Source organism: Chiloscyllium plagiosum, chromosome 11 (assembly GCF_004010195.1).
Source record: "Chiloscyllium plagiosum isolate BGI_BamShark_2017 chromosome 11, ASM401019v2, whole genome shotgun sequence".
Taxonomy (NCBI): domain Eukaryota; kingdom Metazoa; phylum Chordata; class Chondrichthyes; order Orectolobiformes; family Hemiscylliidae; genus Chiloscyllium; species Chiloscyllium plagiosum.
In genome coordinates this window covers 43,903,570-43,929,670 of record NC_057720.1, presented here as the reverse complement: position 1 = coordinate 43,929,670, position 26,101 = coordinate 43,903,570, and the positions used below count along the sequence as shown (strand labels likewise).

At 42.2% G+C, this 26,101-nt stretch overlaps 1 long non-coding RNA gene across 3 annotated transcripts in view; it reads right to left on the bottom strand.

Moving 5' to 3' along the window:
• LOC122554352 overlaps positions 1 to 26,101 on the bottom strand; it is a 58,028-nt gene that overhangs the window by 15,590 nt on the left and 16,337 nt on the right. Inside the window, exons 3-5 of one of the 3 annotated variants that reach the window (XR_006312972.1) lie at positions 11,003 to 11,145; positions 10,784 to 10,896; positions 473 to 513 (exon numbers count right to left, since the gene is read on the bottom strand). This is a non-coding gene — a long non-coding RNA (uncharacterized LOC122554352). Of the gene's footprint in view, positions 1 to 472; positions 514 to 3,814; positions 4,733 to 10,783; positions 10,897 to 11,002; positions 11,146 to 26,101 lie in introns of those variants that run through there. The other 2 variants (XR_006312971.1, XR_006312970.1) reach the window with 2 other exon arrangements.

The following is a 26,101-nucleotide window of genomic DNA, read 5'->3' as shown; positions in this document are numbered from 1 at the left end:
GGTTGGAAGGGAAGGTGCCGGGAGTGGAGGTTGGGTCGGTGGGGGGTGTGGATCTGACAAGGGAGTCGCGGAGGGAGTGGTCTCTACGGAAAGCTGATAGGGGAGGGGAGGGAAATATATCCTTGGTGGTGGGATCCGTTTGGCGGTGGCGGAAATGACGGCGGATGATACGTTGTACATGGAGGTTGGTGGGGTGGTAGGTGAGGGCCAGTGGGGTTCTGTCCTGGTGGCGGTTGGAGGGGCGGGGTTCAAGGGCGGAGGAGCGGGAAGTGGAGGAGATGCGGTGGAGGGCACCGTCGACCATGTCGGGGGGGAAATTGCGGTCCTTGAGGAAGGAGGCCATCTGTGTTGTACGTATTTTGTACTGGTCCTCCTGGGAGCAGATGCGGCGGAGACGAAGGAGTTGGGAGAATGGGATGGCGTTTTTACAGGGGGCAGGATGGGAGGAGGTGTAGTCCAGGTAGCTGTGGGAGTCGGTCGGTTTGTAGTAGATGTCCATGTTGATTCGGTCGCCTGAGATAGAAATAGAAATGCAAAGACATAACTAAACATAGGCATGCTGAAGGTGTGCATAAAAAGTACTTATTTATTTTGCCTTTATTTCGCCATATGACTATAGTACACTTCTAGCCAACATTCCTTATAAGTTATGTGGCTATGCAGCCACACTGACGGTCCACACACAATGCAGACACATTCACTTCTGCTTTCCCCAGCCACTGCCACATAGACCTCAGATGAGTGGCTGGAGAGATTGGAGGGAACATAGCTTCTGGCTGTAAACATGAGTATTCATCATGTTTGTCAGATTAAGGATTTCGTCAACTAGTTTATGAGAATCATGCACTGACCTGCTGAACTCATAGGGCATGAAACTTTCCCTTCATTCCTCTAAATATCTTATTCTTAGTAATAGATTTAAATTTTTGCTTTACTAACTTGGAAATGGATACTTAAGTTGCTGGTATTACATTTCCTCTTCATCTTTTTCAATGTCCATAATTCTAAAAAGAAATACCTTTTTTGGTAAATTTGCAGTTTTCTGTAATGTTCTAATCTGTGGTGAAGGATGATGCTGGAGCCAACCTTTACTGGTTTCAACATTTGTTTCTATGATGAAACATTACAAGGATACACCTGTAAATCAACCACCCAAGCAGTTCTCATGCCCTCCACCTGCAAATAATGGAACACACTAGGTGTACAACTAAATGATGGAGCACTGCACCAGGAAAACTGTTACTGAATGCACGCTCAGTGGATCTTCAACAAATTGATCAATGAACTTGATTGAAGGTTGGCTGACTGTGCAGAACATTCCAATACTTCAGTGGTCGTACCACAAGAGCAAAGCATGGATATTGAGCTGAAGTGGAGAGACAGTGGTGCAATGGGTAGGATATCATCAGGATTGGTTGCTTCAGAAGTTAACATGACAATCACCATCTGCTTGAGTCTCGTGGTTAGAATACCGTTTATTGTCATGTGCACTCGAATGAGTGCAGTGAAAAGTTTGTAATGCTGCCTTTTGGTGCCAACTTTGGTACAGGGAACCTCGTCACAGAATTGAAATAATAAAAAATAAATAGACTAGCATGGGAATACAGAGTTCAAAAAGTCCAGAATGGACAAAATGAGGACAGTTAAGGAATATTGCCACAACCCAATAGTTATCAATACTGTTAAAGCATGGAGGGCAATTCAGCAGAGGAAGGGCAATATTGGCAAAACATCTTTTCTTACACCTATAGTGGGTATGCTGGGATTTCAGTCAGGGATGATAGATTCAGGATTCAAACATTGGGCAGCTAAGGGTGTGTCTTGCATATGCAATTTATTTGAGGGAGACATAATGATGTCCTTTGATCAGTTAGTGCGGAAATACGAGCGATCTAGCAGGGGCCTCTTTCATTTTTTTCATGTCAGAGATTTTATTAAAAAAAAGACTACAGTTTTGACTGATCCCTACAAATCCGACATAGAGAGGAGGGTGCCCAGTGCTAAGAATACACTTTCTGTCAGCACTTTATATCATCAGTTGGAGGGCGCGGACCCTCAGATGATTTTGATCAACTTTGAAGGGTGTGGGAGAGAGAGCTAGGTGTTGAGGTCTCCTCAGAGGCATGGGAAGATATTTGGGAAAACACAAGAAAGATATCAGTTTGCAATAGGACCCATGCTTTACAGTTGAAGAGGGTCCACTTGAGTCCGGATCGTTTGTCAAAGTTTAAACCAGGGGTATCTTCAACATGCCCCAAGTGTAGGCACTCTTACCCATTGTCTCTGGTCCTGTGGTAGGATTCAAACATACTGGAGCACTATGTCAGGTACAATGGAGGGGATTTTGGGTGTAAGGGTGGAGAAGGCCTATCCATTGTATTCCCTGCAGATGTGTGTAAGAAAAACTTTTCAACATCCTCACTTCCAGCGCAAGAAAGAATGTCTTGTTAGGTTGGGTGTCCGAAAATCTCCCAGGCCTGTAGGGTTGGCGTAAGATTGTTATGGAGCATATCCCCTTGGACTTTCTGACAAATATGGTACACCACAAAACTGAGAATTCCAATAAGACATGGCAGACCTTTTCAGACAACCTGGACACAGATTTGACTGCTACACAAATAAGGGCTTTTATATAGCCATAACAATTGTGTTTTACGAGTCCAATATCCAGAGAGGGAAAACTGCGAATGTATGAATATGTGAAAAGTAATGCTCTCGATATTCGAGAGCGTTTTGTTTTGCTGAGCTGTGTTATTATTATTTATTAGTTTATTGTTATTATTTATTTAGTTAAGTAGTTCATTGGAGTTTTTAAAATATATATATATTTATACATTTGTACGTGAGGGCAGTTTGGGTTTTTAAGTTTTTTTTGGTGTTCTTTGGTATTGTTTTGAATTGTATTGTTTTGTATTTGTTGTAATATTAAAAAATCTATTTTTCAATAAAAATATGTTATTTAAAAATTCCAGAATGACAATGAAAAATATATTTGAAGTATTTAAGTTACAGTCCTCTTGCACTGAGTTCGTGCCTGCTGGGCTTCAAAATACGAGTCCTCGCTGCTTCCATATACTGGCCTATGTCCCAGACATGCCTCCAAGACTTGTCCCCTGGCTGACCTATGGCCGTGACTCACTTCCAGGACCTGACCCACGTTTTGCTTTGCTCCCCACTCTAAGCTCATCTGCGACTTGTTTCCAGGACTTACCTCCCAGATCGGCCCAGGTTTGGGCTGCTCCCACTCCAGCCACAACCTGCTTCCCATGCTGGCCTAGTCTGCAACCTGTCTCCATGTCAGGCTAGTTTGGGACTCCATTTTCCATTCCTTCCACATCAGGTAATTTAAGAAGTTAAAAGTTGGGGAATAGGGGGAAAGAAAAAGTGCAGCAAAGATGGAAAAAAGAAAGAAAAAGGAAAAGGGACTGGCAAGCAGAGGAACTCCAGTTTAAGCATCTTACTCTGCTGCTATCTTGCCAGCCAAATCAGAATACTGGCAAGTTGGTGGCCACTGCAATGCCAACAATCAAAGTGGTCACTGCCGAGGCTACAGAAAGAAGATTGGGTATCTCAATATTAAGGCTGTTTAGAGTTCCAGACAAGTTTTTTGATTTATCATCCTAGGACCAGGTAAACAGACATTAGCAATCAGAAAGGTGAACCTTCCAGCAGTGGTACCATAGTCATGGACTGGCCTGTATCACCAGGTGCCTCTCCATGAGTCATGCAGCAACCACGAAGGAAAGCTCCCAGAGACCCATTTAGAGGCCATGTGGCAGGGACCTCTCCCAAGACCAGTAATGTGCCACCTGTGTTATGTCTTGCAGGAAGTGTGCAATGTATCTGAAAGAGACACGTTCATGATATCATCACTGTATCAGAGCATATATCCCAACAGAATAAAGGTCTCAGTCTTCACCCTATGAGCTTGCTTCTCTCATAGAATGACTTATTCTAAGGGAAGCATGCTAAAGCACATCCAAATTGCTTAGCTTAAGCCCAGGCACATAAGTGCCTGTATTTGTAAATCCAAATGTAAATACCAGGTTCATTGAACTCTTCAGTTCAAGATGATTACATCGCATCTTTATGTTATGGGAACTAAAAAAATGTATCACAGTATGATAGTAGCAGATCGTCAATCTACCTCGCCACTTCATGTCATGGTTACAAAATACTAGTAAGCACCAGTAACTGCTTATTTGAGAATCCTCACTGAAAATCAGACCAATTACAATAAGTTTACATAAATACTGATTTCCAACTTAAATAGCTGGGAGGAAGACTTACTTTCTGTCTACTTAAATGTTCAGACCTCTCAAGCTTGAAGCCTTCTATCTTTTCTTCTTTAAAGTAAAATATGAAATTACAGCTTGTTTTCTGATATAAAAGTTAAGATGCAGCAGTTAAAAGACCTCTTATTAAATTAAATTTCCACAGCTAAAGGTTTCTTATAGACTGAAAGCAAAAGTTGTTAGATAAAGAATACTGTCAGTTTAACTACACAGCCTTCCTGTTCAAAAATATTACTTCAAGTACGAAAAAGCGGTTTTCTAACTTGTGTGTTATGGTCAGTTGGTTCCATCAGTTTGCTTCTTTCAGTTCAGTGCCAGTTGTGTCATGTTATCACTTGTTATTTGATGCAGAATTTCCCTGGTCACTGAAATCTTCCAGTACAGACTTGTATTTTTTAAATGTTAAGATCGCCACTCAGGAAAACTTCTTACAAAGGCTGCATCCCCGAAAAATAAAGTAAAATACAAAGAAAAATAGAACAGAAGAGTCAATCAAGTAAATGAAAAGAATGAACAAATCCAGCACTCAGTATTAATAAAAAACAAGAAGCAACAGAACTAATAATAAATGAAAGGCAAGCATTTGATATGGATGAGTCAGCAAACGATATCTTCACTGAGCTATAGCTATTTAAGCCTACCCAAAATTACCTAAAATCCAAAATTTATACAGGAGCTAGTGCCAACATATCACCTCTACTGATTCTAAAAAATGTGTCCCCACCTACCCCAACAACTGCGCTCCTTGGTACAACCTACAAAATATTACCTCATAACATATAATCAATTCTGTACAGTGATATGATCACATTGTAGTGCTAATATGCATATTTGTCTTAGATTCCTAAAATATTCTTCCAGGTAGATACCAATGTTCCAACTGTGGCAGGACTATGAGTATTGTGACCATTCACGAGATTCAAACCACTCCCACAGTACTGAGAACAAGACAGCCTCAAGACGTTCCTCTTCAAAGACAGAGACAGTGAGCAGATACACCAGTAAAAAATTACCATATGTACACAGAAACATAGTGTAGTCAAAAATCCCATCACAAATATTTGGATATCAATAAAAATTTCTAAGATATGCAAACAGCCCAGGTTGTGTAGTTTTATGGCTGATCTTAGAGCTACACTGTAAAGGAACAGAAACCAATGTATGATATGCCACTCATGCATGCAGAGAGTGAGGAAGAAATCTTCAGTGGCAACAATTGTGTGAATGGCACATTATATCTCCATCTTACTGAACTCGATTCTCTTGCACTGAGAGAAGCATTCTTCATTACATCTGAATTGCTTAATTTGAGCCCATACATACGTTGCCTGTGTTTGTAATCACATATACCAGGAGCTGTAAGAAAAGTTCATTGAATTCTTAAGTACTACATGATCCTCATCTCATCCTTATGTTATGGCAGCTAACCTAAGTATTGTAGTGTGATGGTGGCAGATCATCGGTACATAATAAATTAAAATGGCTGCCTGCCTCTGGTCAGCGGTCTACCACACCACTACTGTTTCTTCTGTTGAGAACATCTTTTGGCAGTAGGAACACACAGACTTCTTACCCAACTCCTTTTGCCTCCACTGTACATGTATGTCTTCTGTAGTGATTAGAACCAGATGGATCTTATTGACCATGAGATCCTTGATTGAGGTTGTTAACCTGGGCCACTCAGGGAGTCCTAGTTGACCAATATAAACAGGGGAGTTTCCGTGGTTACGTTAGGGCCCGGGTGTCCTTGGAGAAGGAGCACACAGTGTCCACCAACACCCTGGAGTTGTTCAGGGAGAAGTGGGTGCCGCAGGGAGTCGAGTGTATTATTTCTCCCTCCAACTCTATTTTGATTTAGTCCCTACCCTCCCCTTCACTGTTTTGATCACACAGCACTGCCCTTTGATGTGAAGGGCAGTGCTTGTCACTGGCCACCCGGGTGTTTTCCTATCTTCCTGGTGGTGGGAATTGAATAAAGATTCGTGCACTTTGTGTCTCTCACTGTGTCTCACAGCTGCACACACACACCATGGGTGCTGGGGATAAAATAAGCACTACCACACTTAGGTGGTAGTGTGGGGGAAGAGAAAAAAAAAATTAACAGAGGAGTAGGTGGTCGAAAGGTGTGTCAGGGCGGACCGAGAACTGGAAGGGGCATGGGGTGGAAAAAAAAAAATAAAAAATAAACAGGGGAGTTTCCGTGGTTACGTTAGGGCCCGGGTGTCCTTGGAGAAAGAGCACACAGTGTCCACCAACACCCTGGAGTTGTTCAGGGAGAAGTGGGCGCCGCAGGGAGTGGAGTGCATTATTTCCCCCTCCAACTCTATTTTGATTTAGTCCCTACCCTCCCCTTCACTGTTTTGATCACACAGCACTGCCCTTTGATGTGAAGGGCAGTGTTTGTCACTGGCCACCCGGGTGTTTTCCTATCTTCCTGGTGGTGGAAATTGAATAAAGATTCGTGCACTTAGTGTTTTTCACTGTGTCTCACACCTGCACACACACACCATGAGTGCTGGGGAAAAAATAAGCACTACTGCAGTTAGGCGGTAGTATGGGGGTTAATAAAAAAGAAAAAAAAAATAAAGAAAAAAAAATAAACGGGAGTTTCATTGTGCCTGATATCTGTACACACATGATATAAGTGCTGTGAAAAAATAAGCATCAAATTTTCTTTTTTAAAAAAATAACAGGAGTTTCCTTGTCACACACAAAAAAATAGGAATTAAAAATATTTCTAAACAGGGGGTTCAGAATCTCATCACTTCAGGAGACTGGGCTCCAAGCTGGCTGGCCATAGCCAGCTGCTACTGTTGATTTCTGTTTTTTTGAGGAGAACCTGATTCCTAAACTGGTTGGTTTACGACGCCAGGTTTGTTAAATGATATTCCTTTTTTATTGAGGACTAATTTCTAAACTGCCTGATTTACACAGTCAGTGTGTTTCTGGTGTAATTCAGTTCTCATTAGAGAACTATTGTTTCATTGGCAGGTTAGAGCCTGTGTGTTCCTGTTTTTTTTCTCTTTCACTTTGAGAAAAGGACAATGTTGATTTTGTGGCAGGGCTTAGCCCTTGCATTCTGGTTTTCTTTGTTTTTTGCATGTGTTTTCACTTTTTTAGTGTTTGGACTGAGCCCTTGTGAGAAATACATATTTACAGATGAGCTGGTCCTGTATGGGTAGGCCTGGCCCTTTGTGGGTGACTAGGCCTCTGTAAAGACTGAACACCTGTGTGTGCGTGCACTAGGAGATGAGCAATTGCTGCATCCAGGACTGGACTCTGCATTCTGGGGTGGACCAAGTCCCTGTGAACTTACTGCGCCTTTACAATGTACTGTGTTCCTGTGAGTGGGCTTGGTTCTTTGGATAGACTAAGCCTCTGTGGAGCCTGAACACCTGTGTGTGCTGTGGACTCTGCCTTCAGGAGTGGATCAAATCCCTGTGAGTTAACTGCAACTTCACAATGTATTGTGTTCCTGTGAGTGGGCCTAGCTCTCTCTGGATGGGCCAGGCTTCTATAGAGACTGAACACCTGCAGGGTGTGGACTCTGCCTTGGTACTCAACTGTATTGTGAGGATTTTATGAATTCTGTTAATATATGTGGGTTTTGTAAATAATTGTGTTTGAGTGCAGGCCAAAGCAGGCTAGTGCTGGAGCAGCCAAGAGCTGGAGGATCGATGACTGGCCTGGGGGAAACCAGAGGGGTGGGGGGGTTCTGTTAGTACGCAGGGTGGCTGGGGGCTAAGCAGCAGTAGGAAAGCTAGTTAGGGGAGGGGCAGGAGGGTTGATGGCCATCCTGAAGGAAAGTGGGCCAGGAGGAGCCTGTCAGTACCCAGGGTGGGTGGGCCCAGGCAACTGATAGCGTCAAAAACAACTTGCAGGAAGGTCGGTGTTTGGCACGCTGGTCAGTACGCAGGGAGGCTGAGCCAGGTGGCCAATGGCAGCCTGTCAGAAGGCCAACCAGGGGAGGACCGGTCAGTACGCAGGGAGGCTGGGAGCCGGACAACCGATGGCTGGTCCATAGGCCAGGAGGGGGGTCAGTCAGTATACGGGGCAGCCGGGTGCTGGAAGACCGATAGCCCAACTGTATGAAAACAGGTCAGGGGTGGTTCGGTCAGTATGCGGAGTGACCGGGAGCCGGTGGCCAACATCCATCCCGGCAGAAAGTGGGGTGGGGAGGGTCAGTCAGTACACAGGGCAACTGACAACCAGCTCGTAGGAAAGTTGCCCAGGGTAGTCCAACCAGTGCGCGAAGCGACTGAGCTAGGTGGTCAATGACCAGTCTGGAGGAAAGCAGGCCTGAGGAGGGTCAGTCAGTTTGCAGGGCGGCCGGAGACCAGAAGGTCGATGACGGTCCTGCAGGAAGGCCAGCCAAGGACGGTCTGATCAGTATGTAGTGCGGACAGGCGTCAGGTATCTTTTTTATAGCTATATTCGGTCTGTGTTCTGTGCACTGTTTCTCATTTGATTGCTCTGTCTTGTCTTATGTTTGTTACTGTTATCTTTGTGATGAATGTAAGTGAGATTTGAGGTTAGTCCTCATCTCCCTGAAAACTGGTTGAATGGTAGGGTTTGGGGTTTGGATTTGCTGTCCTTTTCCATGTACATAGTGTTTTTTTTTGTGAACTGCTGCTTTCTGTTCATTCTTAACTGTATTTTGTACTGTTTAATAATAAAAAAAAGGGAATTCAGAATCTCCTCACTTCAGGAGACTGAGCTCCAAGCTAGCTGGCCACAGTCAGTATGTACTGCTGCTGTTGTTTTCTGCGTTTTTTGGGGAGAACCTGATTCCTCAACTGGCTGGTTTACAAAACCAGCTTTGTTAATTGATTTCCCTTTTTTACTGAGGACTGACTTCTAAACTGCCTGATCTACACAATCAGTGTGTTTCAGGTGTAACTCAGTTCTCATTAGGGAACTGTTGTTTCACTGGCTGGTTACAGCCTGTGTGTTTCTCTTTTTTTTCTTGTTCACTTTGAGAAAAGGACAATGTTAATGTTGTGGCAGGGCTTAGCCCTTGCATTCTGGTTTTCTTTGTCTTTTGTATGTATTTTCACTATTTTGGTGTCTTGGACTGAGCCCTTGTGAGAAAATACATCTTTCCAGATGAGCTGTTCCTGCGGATAGGCCAGGCCCTTGTTGGTGGACTAGGTCTCTGTAAAGACTAAACGTCTGTGTGTGTGCTGAGAGGTCCTGGAGTTTGGGAATGGCTCCAACTCATGTGAGCTAACTGCACCTTTACAATATACTGTGTTCCTGTGAGTGGACATGGTTCTGTATGGATGGGCCAGGATTCAATGGAGACTGAATACCTGAATGCTGTGGGGTGTGCATTTGCTGCCTTCAGGAGTGGACTCTCCCCTCAGTTGTGGACTCTGTTTTTGGAAATGGACTCTACGTTTTGAAGAGAACTGTTTATGGTAATGGACTCTGTAATTGATTTTGTCTAGTTGCTTGTTGGGTTTATCACCTGCACTGTCTTGTGTGTCTCTGGGGCTGGCAGGCCTTAATGTGAGCTAGGAGGCTCATAGATCATCCTGAAAGCTGTCACCCTGTAAGCCTGAAGGTGGGTAGGCTGCCCTGAAAGCTGGAGGGTGGTTAGGCCATTCCAGTCGCTCTGAGAGCTGGAAGGCGGGTAGTCCATTCTGAATGCTGTCATCCCGAGAAGGGGTAATCAGGATGGGCTGTCCTACAGATGGTCAGAAGGTATGTCAGAGTGGCTAAGAGCTAGAAGGTGTGTAGGGGCAGGCGGAGATCCAGAAGTCTTGTGAACTGCTCTGTGCGTCGTCGTCCCAGGGAAGGGGACAGGCAGTCCTAGAGGTGGCCATAAGGTGTCAGGGCAGTCCACAGGCGTATCGGGGTGGGCGAGAGCCAGATAATACATTGGGGCAGACCGAGAGCCAGAAGGCAGTTCTCAGCACTGTCACCCCAGGCAGGTTCCGGGTGGGCTGTCCTAGAGGCGGCCGAAGGTGCCAAGGGCAGTTAGGGAAGTCCGAAGGTGGGTAAGACGTCCTGATTGCTGTCATCCTGGGGGAGTTGGGGAAACAAGATGGGCTATCCTAGAGGTGGCTGGAAGGTGTGTCAGGGCAAGTGAGAGCTGGAAGGGGCATGAGGCGGATGGAGAGCTCGAAGGGGCGTCGGGGTGGGCTGCCTTAGAGTAGCTGGAAGGTGTGAGGGACAGGTGGCTTGCTGGGGGTGGGGGTCTGTATTCTATGCATGTACTTATTTAATTGGATTGTCTTGTTTCTGTTTGTTGCTGTCGCTTTTGTGATGGCTGAGGTGGTATTTGAGGTTTGTCCTCATTTCCCTAGGACTGGTTGAACGGTGGGGTTTGGAGTCTGGCTTTGCCTCCCCTTTCCCCTGTGGATTGCTGTTTCTTGTATATGGCTGTTCATGTTTGTAGTTTGTGCTGGTTGGTAAAATAGAAAAAATATATATAAACACCTGGTTCACGAACATCCTTTAGGAAAAGAAACTGCAATCTTTACCTGGTTTGTACATCATGACATTCCAGACCACAGCAATGTAGTTGCTCTGAACTGCCGTCTGTGCAATTAAGGTTGGGCAATAAATGCTGGCCTCACCAGTGATGTCCACAACCCTTGAATGAATAAAAAAAAACAGCCATTTAGAATTTCTTCTTGAGCTCAGTGCAAGAAGGTACACATTATTTTTCTGATATTAACTGGGATTCAGAATCTCCTCACCTGAGGGGCTGACTCTGAGCTGGCTGACTACAGCCAGTGTACTGTGAAAGGGTGACAGGATTCTGGTATCTTTGCAGTTATTTCACCTTCCATCCAGCTCGTCATTAAACACAATTTTTTGCTCCGACACTGCTGCAAAAAATCTGTTAATGGCGCAAAAATAAACCGAATTTATTTCATGGTATAAATTGCACATCAAACGTTGTTTCTACTATGTTATTTACCTCTGATTTTCATGTCATACATTATGACTCGTCAGTTCTTTTAACAGTAGGTTAAAAGCAACTCCCACATGACATCACTCTGATCCTCAACAGAAACTGCAACCCTCTCTCCCTTGCACCTCCCCCAGCCAGCTGCAGTATTTTTTTGTTTCATCCTTGCGCTATGTAACATAGGTTGTCAGAGTTCACTCTGGCTAATACTATTCCACAAGAACAGAGTGAAAACTAACTTTTAAGATGTATCCCTGTGTCCTCCTTATAACCATTAACTCCGCCCCACCTGACCAATCCCACCCACATGCCCATACACCAACACAACAACAGGCACAGTGATTGTCTATTACAACTAGAAATCACAACTGTCTAATACTCAGATTGAAGTTATAAAACTGAAAATGAATCTGAAATCGATGCCAGACACAAAGTAGGGAATAGCCTTTGTGGATAAGGTATTTCTAAAATAAAAGGCTATCTGTAATGGTTTATTAGATAACATGCCTGTGAAGTATCTTGTGGTTATCCTGGAGTAAAAATGTCATGTAAAGCTGTTATAGAGTAATAGAGATGTACAGCAAGGAAACAGACCCTTCAGTCCAACCCATCCATGCCGACCAGACATCCCAACCCAATCTCGTCCCACCTGCCAGCACCCGGCCCATATCCCTTCAAACCCTTCCTATTCATATACCCATCCAAATGCCTATTAAATGTTGCAATTGTACCAGTCTCCACCACTTCCTCTGGCAGCTCATTCCATACACGTACCACCCTCTGTGTGGAAAAAGTTGCCCCTTAGGTCTCTTTTATATCTTTCCCCTCTCACCCGAAACCTATGCCCTCTAGTTCTGGACTCCCTGACCCCAGGAAAAAATGATGTAAACTTGATGTAAATTTTATTTTATCTGAATACATTTAAATAGGAATAGAATGTGAAAATAATGAAAAAAAATTGATTTTTGTTAGTTCACCATGTCCTAATTTACAGTTCTTTATTGGATTTTTTTGTTCCTTAACTGGTATTTTCCTAATTATATTTTTCTAGGTATATTTCTTACAACTGAACTGTTTAATATATTGAACAATCGGTTTTATTAAAAAAACTTGAGCAAATCAGAAGCAAGCATAACATGCACATTTCCCATGTGACAACTTGAAGGATCTTAAACATTTTTCACTTGGACCTTAAGCGCAATGAGTACCTTGCATGTGGAGTGCTTTGAGATGTTACAGGCACATGCTAAATGCTAGACAGTTCATTATGAAATTAGAAAATTGTTTCATAGGTTTTCTTATGTAGCCAAGATTATTCCAACAATATTATAGTTTTTGCATTATTTAACACAACTTTGAACTGTTGTTTTAAAATTTGCAGTTTAACAAGAATTAATTTTTGTTTATTTGGTTCTGGTAAGTGAAACATTAGTCTGGGCAAAATAGCTTTAAAAACTGTATAGTTCAATATATATGCCTTGAACTTCTTGTGCTTTTTCAATGCCTTCTGTTTACTAACATAATTGAATGAGTATTTGGATAGCAGTGAATAAAGTGTTATACGTGCACGCCGATAAACGTATACAGAATCCTTCTTTGTCAATCCATACAGCATTCAATCGCTGTATTGCAGGACCACCATACTTGACCCAGTACCTGTAATACTACAGCACAATAAAAATGTTTCTCTATAACATTTCATATCTTGGCATTGAAAAGTAATAGGCTTACAGTTTTTCCAACAGCATGTTACAAAATATTTAATAGTCTGTACTGAATCACATTGATAATGAATTTTATCTTTTAGTCTTCACACTCATTCCTGCACAGAAACAAGGTGTCATTTGTCAACACCTGTTTCCAGTTCTGTTCAAACAGCAACCTGCTTCATAGTTGACTGGTGCTGGCATAAAATGCAGCTCCCACAAAGGTCACAGGCACTCGCATTTGCTAAACAATTATTCTCTCCCACATCAAATGCTGTTCTGTTTTTGAAGATATTATTTCTCTTTGTTATGGAAGTTTCAATCTACAGTAAGTACTTCAAAGCAAATCAGTGCATAACATACAATTCTCTGGATACTGCCATTCCTTCTTCATTCAAGGTGTGTCTACAATGCAAGAGTATAGCTGGGAAATGGCCAGGAAACTACAATCTTAGGTGCACCACATATATGGATATACTTAATGTCTTGCTGACCTCTCACTCACTGATTGCGATATATTTGTATTATTGCAGGCATCAAATTGTGAACATTGTTTATTTTGATATTTATATATGTGTAGATAGTATGCCTTGCATTAAAAGCACAGACTTTGAAATAAAATTTATTGATATCAGAAAAATAATGTGTACCTTCTTGCACTGAGCTCAAGAAGAAATTCTAAATGGCTGTTTATTTATTCTCTCAAGGGATGTGGATATCACTGGTTAGGCCAGCATTTATTAGGTAAAAACAATGACTGCAGATGCTGGAAACCAGATTCTGGATTAGTGGTGCTGGAAGAGCACAGCAGTTCAGGCAGCATCCGAGGAGCAGTAAAATCGACGTTTCGGGCAAAAGCCCTTCATCAGGAATACAGGCAGAGAGCCTGAAGAGTGGAGAGATAAGTGAGAGGAGGGTGGGGGTGGGGAGAAAGTAGCATAGAGTACAATAGGTAAGTGGGGGAGGGGATGATGGGGAGGGGGGAGTGGATAGGTGGAAAAGAATATAGACAGGTAGGATAAGTCAAGGGGACAGTGCTGAGCTGGACGTTTGGAACTAGGGTGAGGTGGGGGAAGGGGAAATGAGGAAACTGTTGAATTCCATATTGAAGCCCTGGTGTTGAAGTGTTCCGAGGCGGAAGATAAGGCATTCTTCCTCCAGGCGTCTGGTGGTGGGGGAGCGGCGGTGAAGGAGGCCCAGGACCTCCATGTCCTCGGCAGAGTGGGAGGGGGAGTTGAAATGTTAGGCCACAGGGCGGTGTGGGCCAGCATTTATTGCCCATCCTTAATTGCACAGACGGCAGTTCAGAGCAACTACATTGCTGTGATCTGGAATGTCATGATGTATAAATCAGGTAAAGATTGCAGTTTCTTTTCCTAAAGGATGTTCGTGAACCAGATGTTTTCTTCAGACAATGGATTCATGACCATCATTTCGACTCTTGGATTCAAATTGCACCATGTGCCATGGCAGGATTCAAGCACATGGAACATTATTTGGCCTCTGGAATAGCAGTCCAGTGATAATATCACTAGGCCTTTGCCTCCCAGTATTTCTAATCTATTGTTCAAGAATCATATCTGCAAACTAGCTCAAATTACAGCATTTAATTTGGTTAATTTTTCCAAAAGATTCCACACAATTAAAAAAATTTACTAAGAGTAAACGCTGATGTTTATGGAACCTATGAATGTGTAAACTTTAAGTTTCTATTACAGAATATTAGTATGTGCAGACTAACAGATTGCCTTCTGCTGTGAAATTTTAAAAAGTCAAAAATGGTGAATAGGAGATAAGAACAAGCTGGCTTGTGAACTTGCTGTGTACAGGTAAGTTACCTTTAACATTGTTTCCAAATACCTTCTCTCCCACAGCAGTCATCTAACTTCCATTGAGGAGTAAAATAAGTGCCGAATTTTAAAAAATTAAAGCCAACTTAAGTTATAAATTTGCAAAGTTATTCTTCGATTCTTTGGGTTGATCAAAGCTAATTATTTAAGCACCTCACATCTGCTGAGACTTCATTTTTAAAGTAAACAGACTTAGTTTTAAGACTGTCATGGTAATTATGTTGTTTTATTGGTCTTCTGACTCTTTATTTTTTCAAACACCTCTATATAATTCTTCTTATGAGATGATCAAAACATCATATTCTAAATATGTCCTAACCAAGATTTTACTCGTAGACAGTGTGATGCCTTTTGGTTTACATTGAATTTTCCTAGTGATACAATCCAATATTCAAACTACTATGGCTGTTGCTTCACAGTGCTGCTCAAAGCTTAAGAAAATTTCAAGAGAAATATTTTCTTTTCCATAGTTTCTCATTGTCTACCATGTAGGCATTGCCTCTATCTATGTGCATGACATACTTAATGTATTACATTATTTGTTGAATGAAAGCTAGTTTTCCACTGCATAAAGATCTAATGCGACAGTTTCTTTTCATCAGTGGTCCTCACGTGATAGTTTTGAAATTGGTAGGGTACAAAAATCAGTCATCATACCTGAAGGACACTAATTGTAACTAGCCTTCAGCAAGATATTCAACTTTTTTGTGAGAGTTGCTGAACAAGTAAGATGGTTAATTGTTTGTTAATGGGCATTGGAGCCACTTTGTTAAAATGTCCATTGCTTAATGGATAAGAATTCTCAGTGGTGCTGCCTATTATTACATCACCCAAAGAATTGCTGGGAACACATCCCAGCCAATACCAACTGCTATGCTACCGTTTAATCCTTTATGGAGCTTTAACTGGCTGGAAATGGAACTTCTGCCCCTCACCTGGGAGGAAGTCACTCCTTAGAGAACCACTGGCCAGTCTGATTACTAGGTTGAAGTGCTCAGAACACAGACAGTATCCAAAGAAAAGCAGAAATAGAAACAGGACTTCAAACGGTTTTAAGGTATGATTGGACCGGGCTGGCATTGGTAGATTCCAGTGAGGGGGGCTAAGTGGCACTGTTTGAGAAACCAGCGAGTGGAGGGGCAAAGGGATAGGACCTTGCAGGGATGCCTCCAGTGGGCACACATGGGATCCCAAAGGAGGTACCTCACCCCTTGACTATCCTTAGCTCACCTCGCAAAATCTGCCAGACCACAGATCTGGTGTTCACTTGCCCTGACCCAGATAAAATAATGACAGGGATATGATAAGGCATTTGTGACCTCATTATTGATGACCTCCAGACCTCAATAGGCAGGCATTTCCACAGCACCCCATTTTGGGATGCAGTGTGCAGCTATGTGTTGCATTCATGAACTGGCCCCTGCCTTCAAACTTCCCACAGAGCAACTGTAAAATTCCTCCCAATTAATCATGTGATACATATGACTTGCCTGAATAGAAATTGGCAGTAAAACTGCCTGAGTGATTTTATTGTTGAAAGTTGCAAGGACAATGTCAAAAATAGGGAGCACAATTAATTTTGAAGAAGACAGTAGGTAAATTAAAGTAGACAAGATGTAAAGTTGAACAGTTCAATTACAGAGGAGATTTAGTGCCAATTAATGAAAGCTAATATATTTTCAGAAGAACAAGAGGAAATATACATTTAACTATTGAAACTTTAAAAGAAAAGGAGAAGGAAAAGATTTGGGAGGTATGGGTACATGAATCTTAGAAAATGGAAGCAAAAACCAATAAACAGGAAAACAAGCATGTGATAACCCCAGGCTTTATAACAGGAACAAAAGCAAACGGAAAATGATACATTTGATAATATTCCAGCTAAATCATAGCTATTTAATTTGAGTGCCTTTGAATTATGAATGCCACCTTAGTAAGACTGGCAAGATAGCTGATAATCATAAAGATATTTAACACTAATGAGAGGCTTTCATTATGTGGAAATATAGACAAAATGTGACTTAGTTCATTACAAAAGATAGGTTGAGGTGTTCAAAGTTATGAAGGGTTTGATAAAATAAACTTTAGTGGTTTCTTTGTGTTAAGGCACCTTAAATCAATTACATATTAGTAGACCAAAGACATATGCAGATTAGATAAGGATAGCAGGTCCCTTCCTACAACATTCACAAATTGGTTAAGTTTTAACAACAAAACCATCATCCTTCATCGAACAGATAGAACTGCACAGCACAGTAATAGCTCCTTTGGTCCACCATGTCTGCAGAGACCAGGAAGCCATCCTAAAACTATCCCATCTGCCTGCATATCCCTGTATTCCCTGCCGGTTCATGTGTCTGTCTAAATTCTCTTAAATGTCGCTATCATATCAGCTTCTACCATCTCCTCTGGCAGCATGTTCCAGACACCTACCACCCACTGTTTGAAAAAAATACTTGCCTCACACATCTACTTTTAACCAAGCTTTCTCACTTTAAACCGATACCTCTTAATCCTCGACATTTCCACTCTGAGGAAAAAGATTCTGACTATCCGTCCTATCCATGCCTCTCATGATTTCATATACTTCTATGAGGTCACCCCTCAGCCTCCAATCCCACTTTATTGGTGATTTTCTATATCAGCCCACAAGATTTATTTGACAGCAAAATACTATAAAGTAAGATAAAACATGAACAAACTCTGTGCTGCTTGTTTAAGATAATAATCACAGCATCTTTTACTTGCAACTGAGGAAAAAAATACTTAATGGAACTGGGAAAGGAGAGTAGTTTTGAAATCAAGCTTCATTGAATATTCACCAAGCACATGTGCTATTATTCCATCTCATGAGTGCATAAAAGCTACCTGAGGTCAAATATTTCAGAATGCCATTACAAATTGTGTTTCGGTGGTATATATTTGCAAAGTTTGTGAGAAGATTTGTAGCTCGGGTGCTCGTTGTTGTGGTTCTGTTCGCCGAGCTGGGAATTTGTGTTGCAGACATTTCGTCCCCTGTATAGGTGACATCCTCAGTGCTTGGGAGCCTCCTGTGAAGTGCTTCAGTGATATTTCCTCCGGCATTTATAGTGGTTTGTCTCTGCCGCTTCCGGTTGTCAGTTCCGGCTGTCCGTTGCAGTGGTCGGTATATTGGGTCCAGGTCGATGTGCTTATTGATTGAATCTGTGGATGAGTGCCATGCCTCTCGGAATTCTCTGGCTGTTCTTGGTTTGGCTTGTCCTATAATAGTAGTGTTGTCCCAGTCGAACTCATGTTGCTTGTCATCTGCGTATGTGGCTACTAAGGATAGCTGGTTGTGTCGTTTCGTGGCTAGTTGGTGTTCATGGATGCAGATCGTTAGCTGTCTTCCTGTTTGTCCTATGTAGTGTTTTGTGCAGTCCTTGCATGGGATTTTGTACACTACATTGGTTTTGCTCATGCTGAGTATTGAGTCCTTCGTCCTGGTGAGTTGTTCAACCCAAATTCAACCCAGACTCTGGGTCAGATATGTGGATGACTGGGACAACACTACTATTAAAGGACAAGCCAAACAGAGAACCGCCAGGGAATTCCTAGAGGCATGACACTCATCCACATATTCAATCAATAAGCACATCGACCTGGACCCAATATACCAACCACTGCAACGGACAGCTGGAACTGACAACCGGAAGCGGCAGAGACAAACCACTATAAATGCCGGAGGAATTTGGGTGGCATGGTGGCACAGTGGTTAGCACTGCTGCCTCACAGCACCAGAGACCTGGGTTCAATTCCCGTCTCAGGCAACTGACTATGTGGAGTTTGCACATTCTCCCCGTGTCTGCATGGGTTTCCTCCGGGTGCTCCGGTTTCCTCCCACAGTCCAAAAATATGCAAGTTAGGTGAATTGGCCATGCTAAATTGCCCGTAGTGTTAGGTGTAAGGGAATGGGTCTGGGTGGGTGGTGGGTCGGTGTGGACTTGTTGGGCCGAAGGGCCTGTTTCCACGCTGTAAGTAATCTAATCTAATCTGTAAGTAATCATTAAAAACACAGAAATAGAGAACACACACCGGATCATCAACGCCACACTCACAGGAATCCGATTCACTAGAGAGGAAGAAAAGGACAACCAACTCCCATTCCTAGACGTGATGGTACAGAGAACACTGAACGGAGAATTCACCACAAAGGTATACAGGAGAGCCACACACACAGACCAAGTCCTGAACTACGAAAGCAACCACCCCAACACACACAAAAGAAGTTGCATCAAGACACTGTTCAAAAGGGCCACAACACACTGCAGTACACCAGAACTGCAAAAAGAAGAAGAGGAACATCTATACAATGTATTCGCCAAAAACGGATACCCGCGCAATTTCATCAACAGAAGCCTAAGGGAAAGACAATGGAACGAGGACATGCCGCAACCCAAAGGACTAGCCACACTACCATACATCAAGAGCATTTCCGAACTGACAGCCAGACTACTGCGACCACTAGGACTCATAACAGCACACAAACCAACAGCCACTCTCAGACAACAACTCACCAGGACGAAGGACCCGATACCCAGCATGAGCAAAGCCAATGTAGTGTACCAAATCCCATGCAAGGACTGCACAAAACACTACATAGGACAAACAGGAAGACAGCTAACGATCCGCATCCATGAACACCAACTAGCTACGAAACGACACGACCAGCTATCCTTAGTAGCCAAACACGAAGATGACAAGCAACATGAGTTCGACTGGGACAACACTATAGGACAAGCCAAACAGAGAACAGCCAGGGAATTCCTAGAGGCATGGCACTCATCCACAGATTCAATCAATAAGCACATCGACCTGGACCCAATATACCGACCACTGCAACGGACAGCTGGAACTGACAACCGGAAGCGGCAGAGACAAACCACTATAAATGCTGGAGGAAACATCACAGAAGCGCTTCACAGAAGGCTCCCAAGCACTGAGGATGTCACCTAGACAGCGGACGAAATGTCTGCAACACAAATTCCCAGCTTGGCGAACAGAACCACAACAATATATTTGCAACTATATTCCACACAGTTCTACCAACACATTACACTCTCTCACAAATCATACCTGCAATATTACTCAATTTGCTTGCAAACCAAATCAAAAAGAGAGACAGCTGAAGGAAATGTCCAGTTCCCAAGAATGTAGACAATTATTGATTGGGCTCACATAATAATCTGGAGATTGATTTTCAAACCGGTGGTTATGCCACCAAAAACTATTTATTTCTGTTAACATGCAAATAAAATGACAGCATTTTCTGTTTCTTGATCAGATCTCCTGTAATTGCAACTTTTGTGTTTTCATTGTAATGATAAATCTCTGTACACTTTAATGAAGTACAAGATCCCATTTCAGTGACACATTTGATGCAGTTAGTGTTGACCTGAAGATATGATTTGATTTTGTACATGCAAAGACATTCTAGTAACATAGTCACTCATTCATATTCAATTCATTTATCTAACAGGTAGTGTGCCTCATAATTGTCCACTGTGCCTACCTTTTTTATCCTTGTAGAAGTGCTGATTGATATACCTTATGTTCTGCTTAAAAGAAAGATCAATCTTCACAAAGCACATTATCTTTTGAAATTCTCATATTCCGTGCAAAGCTTTGAAAGTCAATGATTGCTATTTTTAAACAAACAATTTCGCAAGTTGCCAGATACCACAAACATCAGAGATGAAAGATCAAATAACATATTGATCATATTAATTCAGAAATAAAGCAGGTCAATATCTTTCACTTCCACTAGTGCCATGAGATTTTCATCTATCTGAATTGGCAGCATGTCCATTGACAGCATGCCTGCAATGTTTTACTAGTTTGGCTTATTGTAAACCCTCCAAATATACAGAGGTTTTATTTGCTATCTGTGGGTAAGCCTTGCATTTAATGTTACCATTAATGTTGGTCACCCATATGGTGAACAAATACTCTATACTCATTTGTGTAGGATACATCATGATTCAGTAACAAAATGTGGACAGCAAAGGTTGTCTTTGATCACATGAATCAAAGTACGTTAGCCTTTCACAAGATCTGTGAAACCACATACAGGTATTGTTCCTCACTTCAAAGGTACTAAAAGACAATTGTCATACACTCAAGAGTGATGGCCCATAAAACTATGAAAGCCTCACTGCTAATGACTGAGGTATTCTACTCCAAAACTGAATGTTCAATTATTGCTTAACACTACCCTGAACTCCTTCCAAACAAAGCATTTATTGTGCTTCAGTTTTTATGCAGTATCTTTATTATTCTTCTTTTGAAACACGTCTTGAGATGCCAAAATTGACGATCAATTTTGCTTGACCCCTGAATCTGTGGAATTCTGTTCAACTTGTACCAAGCGTTTTTTAAATTATGAAATGTTCCTTCATTATGTAAGACTTGAGCTATACCTTACAATGATTCATTCTTCATGGGCTAAATGTCCTGTGATTAGGTTCCAAATTGGAGGTGGTTTGGTGAGTGGACAGTAATGCATAGTGCTGTTGAAAAATGCCTTCCTACTCTGACATTCTATAAAGAAAATAAAGAGTGCTAAGAATAAGCATATATTTATTGCCTGATTACCTCCTCTGGTATTGCAAACATAAAATTCTGGTGCTATGGGAGAGTTTAATTTTGAGGAGCCTGAGGACTTAAATGGCAGTTTAGAGAGTTGTCCAGGCAGACTTTGCAGGCCATCTGAGCCTGCCAAGCTTCCGCTGTAGCTCACCCTGGGGAGAAATTTTCTCCCCATCTCCTCATCGGGCTTATGCCCGAAACGTCGATTCTGCTGTTCCTTGGATGCTGCCTGACCTGCTGCGCTTTTCTAGCAACACATTTTCAGCTTTGATCTCCAGCATCTGCAGTCCTCACTTTCTCCATGAAAACTTATGACCCAGATTACTGATGGGTGTAGGCCAGGTCCTTAATTAGGTGAATTTTACTGACAGTGATGCCAGCCAGAATGAGCAGGTGCTCAGATTTGCATGTCTGGCAGACTTCTCATAGGTGCAGGGCATCATTAACTGCGTACACATAGCAATCCAGTCATAGCCACATCAACCAAGATCATTAATGAACTGCAAAGGATTCCGTTCCATTATTGTACAACTCGTGTACTGTGTACATATACAAGAGGAACTGCCATGATGTTTGATGACCATACCCCTTCAATCTCTTTCACTGCGAGGAGACAAGGGATAACTGTTTCTGCCTGGCTGATGACATCTGTCAGGAAACTGATCAGTAATACCTAACAATAGAGTGCCACACGACCACCACATCTGTGACTGAAACAAACCAATGGCACAGTAAATATATGCTTCACATGTCTAAACAGATCTGGAGTGACTCTTCTCAGTACACACTACCTAAAGTGGTTGTGGTGCACTGTGCTCTTCACAACATTGTGCAAGTGTGAGATTTGGACCTGTCGGTGTAAGAAGATTTAGAGTTTCCAGAAATGAGGAATAAAGACTAGGAGGAGAGAGATGAGGAGGCAAACGCACCAGCAGTTGCTCACATTGCTACTCTTTTTAATGCAAGGTTCACTCAGCTTGACCAAAAGCATATGCAATATTGATTCTTTCTTACCACTAAACCCCCATTATGTCAATGATACAAAGAAGTCCTGCGAATATCCAACCATCCTTATGTTGATCCCTGTCAATTTATATCTTCCTATTCATTATCAAATAGGTGAGAAGATGACTTGCCACAATGCAAAGAAAATGGGGATGCTAGAAAAGTAAAATTTATCAACTCAACTAAAGAATAGAAACTTCAATTACAAAACCTTAAGCTTCCTTTCTATCACTTCTAAATGGAGAACCACTAAGACTTGAGAAGAGGTAAAAGTCATTACACAGACCTCTTTTCTGATTACCAAGATGTTTTCATCTGGATTTGGAACCATTAAGGACTCCACAAAGACTGCATCATTACATCGGCACTTGCAACCATGCAACATGAGGTAACACACACAGGTCCTGACTGGGGCAGCAGTGGTATTGGAGGCAACACACTTATTCTGAAGACAGACCCCTCATTAACTCTGCATTCATAGTCATTGAATTCAAAAAGGTTTCTCAGTGGATTAGATCATTTTTGCTGCTACTCAATGATTGTCCATTTTATTCATGATACTTGGGAGACAGGATTTGAGTCCAACCTAGAGGGGTGCACCTTTTGATGTAGATTCCTCTTTCTCTCCTGCCACTATCCTTTGCTCTTGCTCTCTCGTGATTTGAGAGTTACCAAGTGAAAACCCAACTTTACTCGTTTCACTGGAGTGCAAGTGCCTAAGTTGGCATATGCTAATTATATGATGATAAAATTATGGACCGGTTACAACACAGAAGGAGGGACTTTGGTCCAGTTGTACGTATTAGCTCTATAACAACACAATTAGCATTAGTTCAAGAAGGTAGCTCAGCACCACCTTGTCAAAGGCAACTCGAGGTGGGGAATAAATGTAGTAGTAGATTCGCCGACTTTAAGGACATTTAAATGGTCAATGGATAAACATATGGATGAAAATGAAATAGTTTAGACAGGATGGGCTTCAGATTGAGTTCACAGGTCAGTACAACATCAAGGGCTGAAGGGCCTATAATGTTCTATGTTCTAAATGCTGGCTTGGCTAATGGCATTCACATCCCACAAACAAGAAAACTTCATATAGCATGAAAATGAATCAATTTGTCTGAGGATATGACATCCAAAACATCCTTCAATTGTTGCAAAATAGACAAAGGCCCAAGCAAAGATGCAAGATATGAGACAACTAAGGTGCAAAGATGGCCTTTAATAGAGTTATGTGCCCTTCCTGTTGGATGTGGGAGATTAGGGAGAGTTTCCATGTTAGTAATGATTATATCTGCAGGAAGTATGCTTGGTTGTCAATCCTATTGGATTGCATGGCTCAGTTTGAGCGGCAGTTAGAGGCAATGAGTAGTTTACAGGAGCTGGGGGTGTGGTGGATGGCAGTTGCAAGAAGGGAGGAAAAACTGCAGATACAGTCAGGTGACCTTCAGGAAAGGTAGGAGAGGGAGGTAGGTGGTGCAGGAGTATCCTGTGGCTATCCCCATCTCAAACAAGTATGCTGTTTGGGAAAAATGTAGGCGGTGATGATGGACACTCAGGAGAATGTAGCACTGACAGCTCGGTTTCTGGTACCAAGACTGGCTCAAATGTAATTGGGATATGCTAGGTTCCAAGTGGTTGATTGTGATAGGGGACTCTCTGGTCAGAAGCACAAGACAGACATTTCTGCAGCTGACAGTGAGACATCAGAATGGTGTATTGCCTCCCTGGTGCCAGGATCAAGAATATCTCAGAGAGGGTGCAGAATATTCTCAAAGATGAGAGGGACCATAGGAGGTTGTTGTGCACATTGGAACTAATGACATAGGAAGAAATAAGGACATAATTCTGAGGAGAGAATGTTGGAAGTTAGGCAGGAATTTAAAAAGTTCCTCAAGGGTAGTAATATTAGGATTACTCCTGGTGCTACAAGCTAGTGAGGGTAGGAATAGGAGGATAGAGCAGATGAATGCCATGGCTGAGGACCTGGTGTAGGGGAGAATGATTCACATTTTTCGATTATTGGAATCTTTTCTGGGGTAGAAATAACTTGTATAAGAAGGACGGATTGCACCTGAATTGGAACTCATAGACTGGCAGGGAGATTTGCTTGAGCAGTTCAGGAGGATTTAAACTAGTAAGGTGGGTGTGGGGGTGGGGAGGAAGATAGTGAGGAAAGGGAGGAGTTTGAGACAGATACAGTTGGGAAAAGGAGTAAGTCAAACAGTCAAGAACCAGAGCAGAGAACGAGATAGGACTGTTAAACTGCATTTATTTCAATTTAAAAGGCCTAACAAGTAAGGCAGATGAACTCAGGGCATGGTTGGGAACATGGGACTGGGATATCATAGCAATTACAGACATGGCTCAGGGATGGACAGGATTGGCAGCTTAATGTTCCTGGATATAGGTACAATAGGAAAGATAGAAAGAGATGCAAGAGAGGAGGGGGAGTGGTATTTTTGATGAGGGATAACATTACTGCTGCACTTAGGAAGGATATTCCTGTGAATACGTCCAAGGAAGTTATTTGGATGGAACTGAGAAATAAGTAAGGGATGATCACCTTAATGGGATTGTAATTTAAAACCTCAATAGTCAGTGGGAAATTTAGAAACAAATTTGTAAGAAGATCTCAGTTATCTGTTAAAATAATAGTGTGTTTATGGTAGCGGATTCAACTTTCTAAACATAGACTGGGACTGCCATGGTGATAAGGACTTGGATGGAGAGGAGTTTGCTAAGTGTGCACATGAAAATTTTTTGATTCAGTATGTGGATGTACCTACTAGATAAGGTGCAAAACTTGACTTACTCTTGAGAAATAAACCAGGACAAATGACTGAGGTATCAGTGGGGGAGCAGTTTGAGGCCAGTGACCATAATTCTATTGGTTCCAAAGAAGTGATAGAAATGGATAGACCAGATCTAAAAGTTAAATTTCTAAATTTGAGGAAGGACAATTTTGACGGGATCAGGCAAGAACTTTCAAAAGTTGATTGATAGTGGATGTTCGCAGTTAAAGGGACAGTTGGAAAATGGGAAGCCTTCAGAAATGAGATAACAAGAGTCCAGAGATGGTATGTTCCTGATGATGAATAGCAAGGCTGGTCAGTGTAGGAAATGCTAGATGACCAGAGAAATTGAGGTTTTTGTCAAGAAAAAGAAGGAAGCATATATCAGGTAGAGGCAGTAGGGATTGAGTGAATCTCTAGAAGAGTATAAAGGCAGTAGGAGTATACAGGAGAGCAAAAAAGGGGGCATGAAACAGCTTTGGCAAATAGGATTAAGGAGAATCCAGAGGGATTCTACAAATACATTAAGGACAAGAGGGTAACTAAGGAGAGAATAGCGCCCCTTAAAGATCAGCAAGGCCACCTACATGTGGAACTGCAGGAGATGGATACTATAGAGAAGAATATGGAAGAAATAAAACTGGGAGATATAAATAGCGACATCTTGAAAAATGTCCATATTACAGTGGAGGAGGTGCTGGACATCTTAAAACGCATAAAGGTGGATAAATTCCTAGGACCTGATCAGGGGACCTGTGAACTCTGTGGGAAGTGAGGGAAGAGATTGCTGGGTCCTTTGCTGAGGCATTTGTATCATCAGTAGTCACAGGTGAAATGCCAGACGACTGGAGGTTGACTAATATTGTGCCACTATTTAAGAAAAGTCATAAGGAAAAGCCAGGGAACTATAGACTGGTGAGTC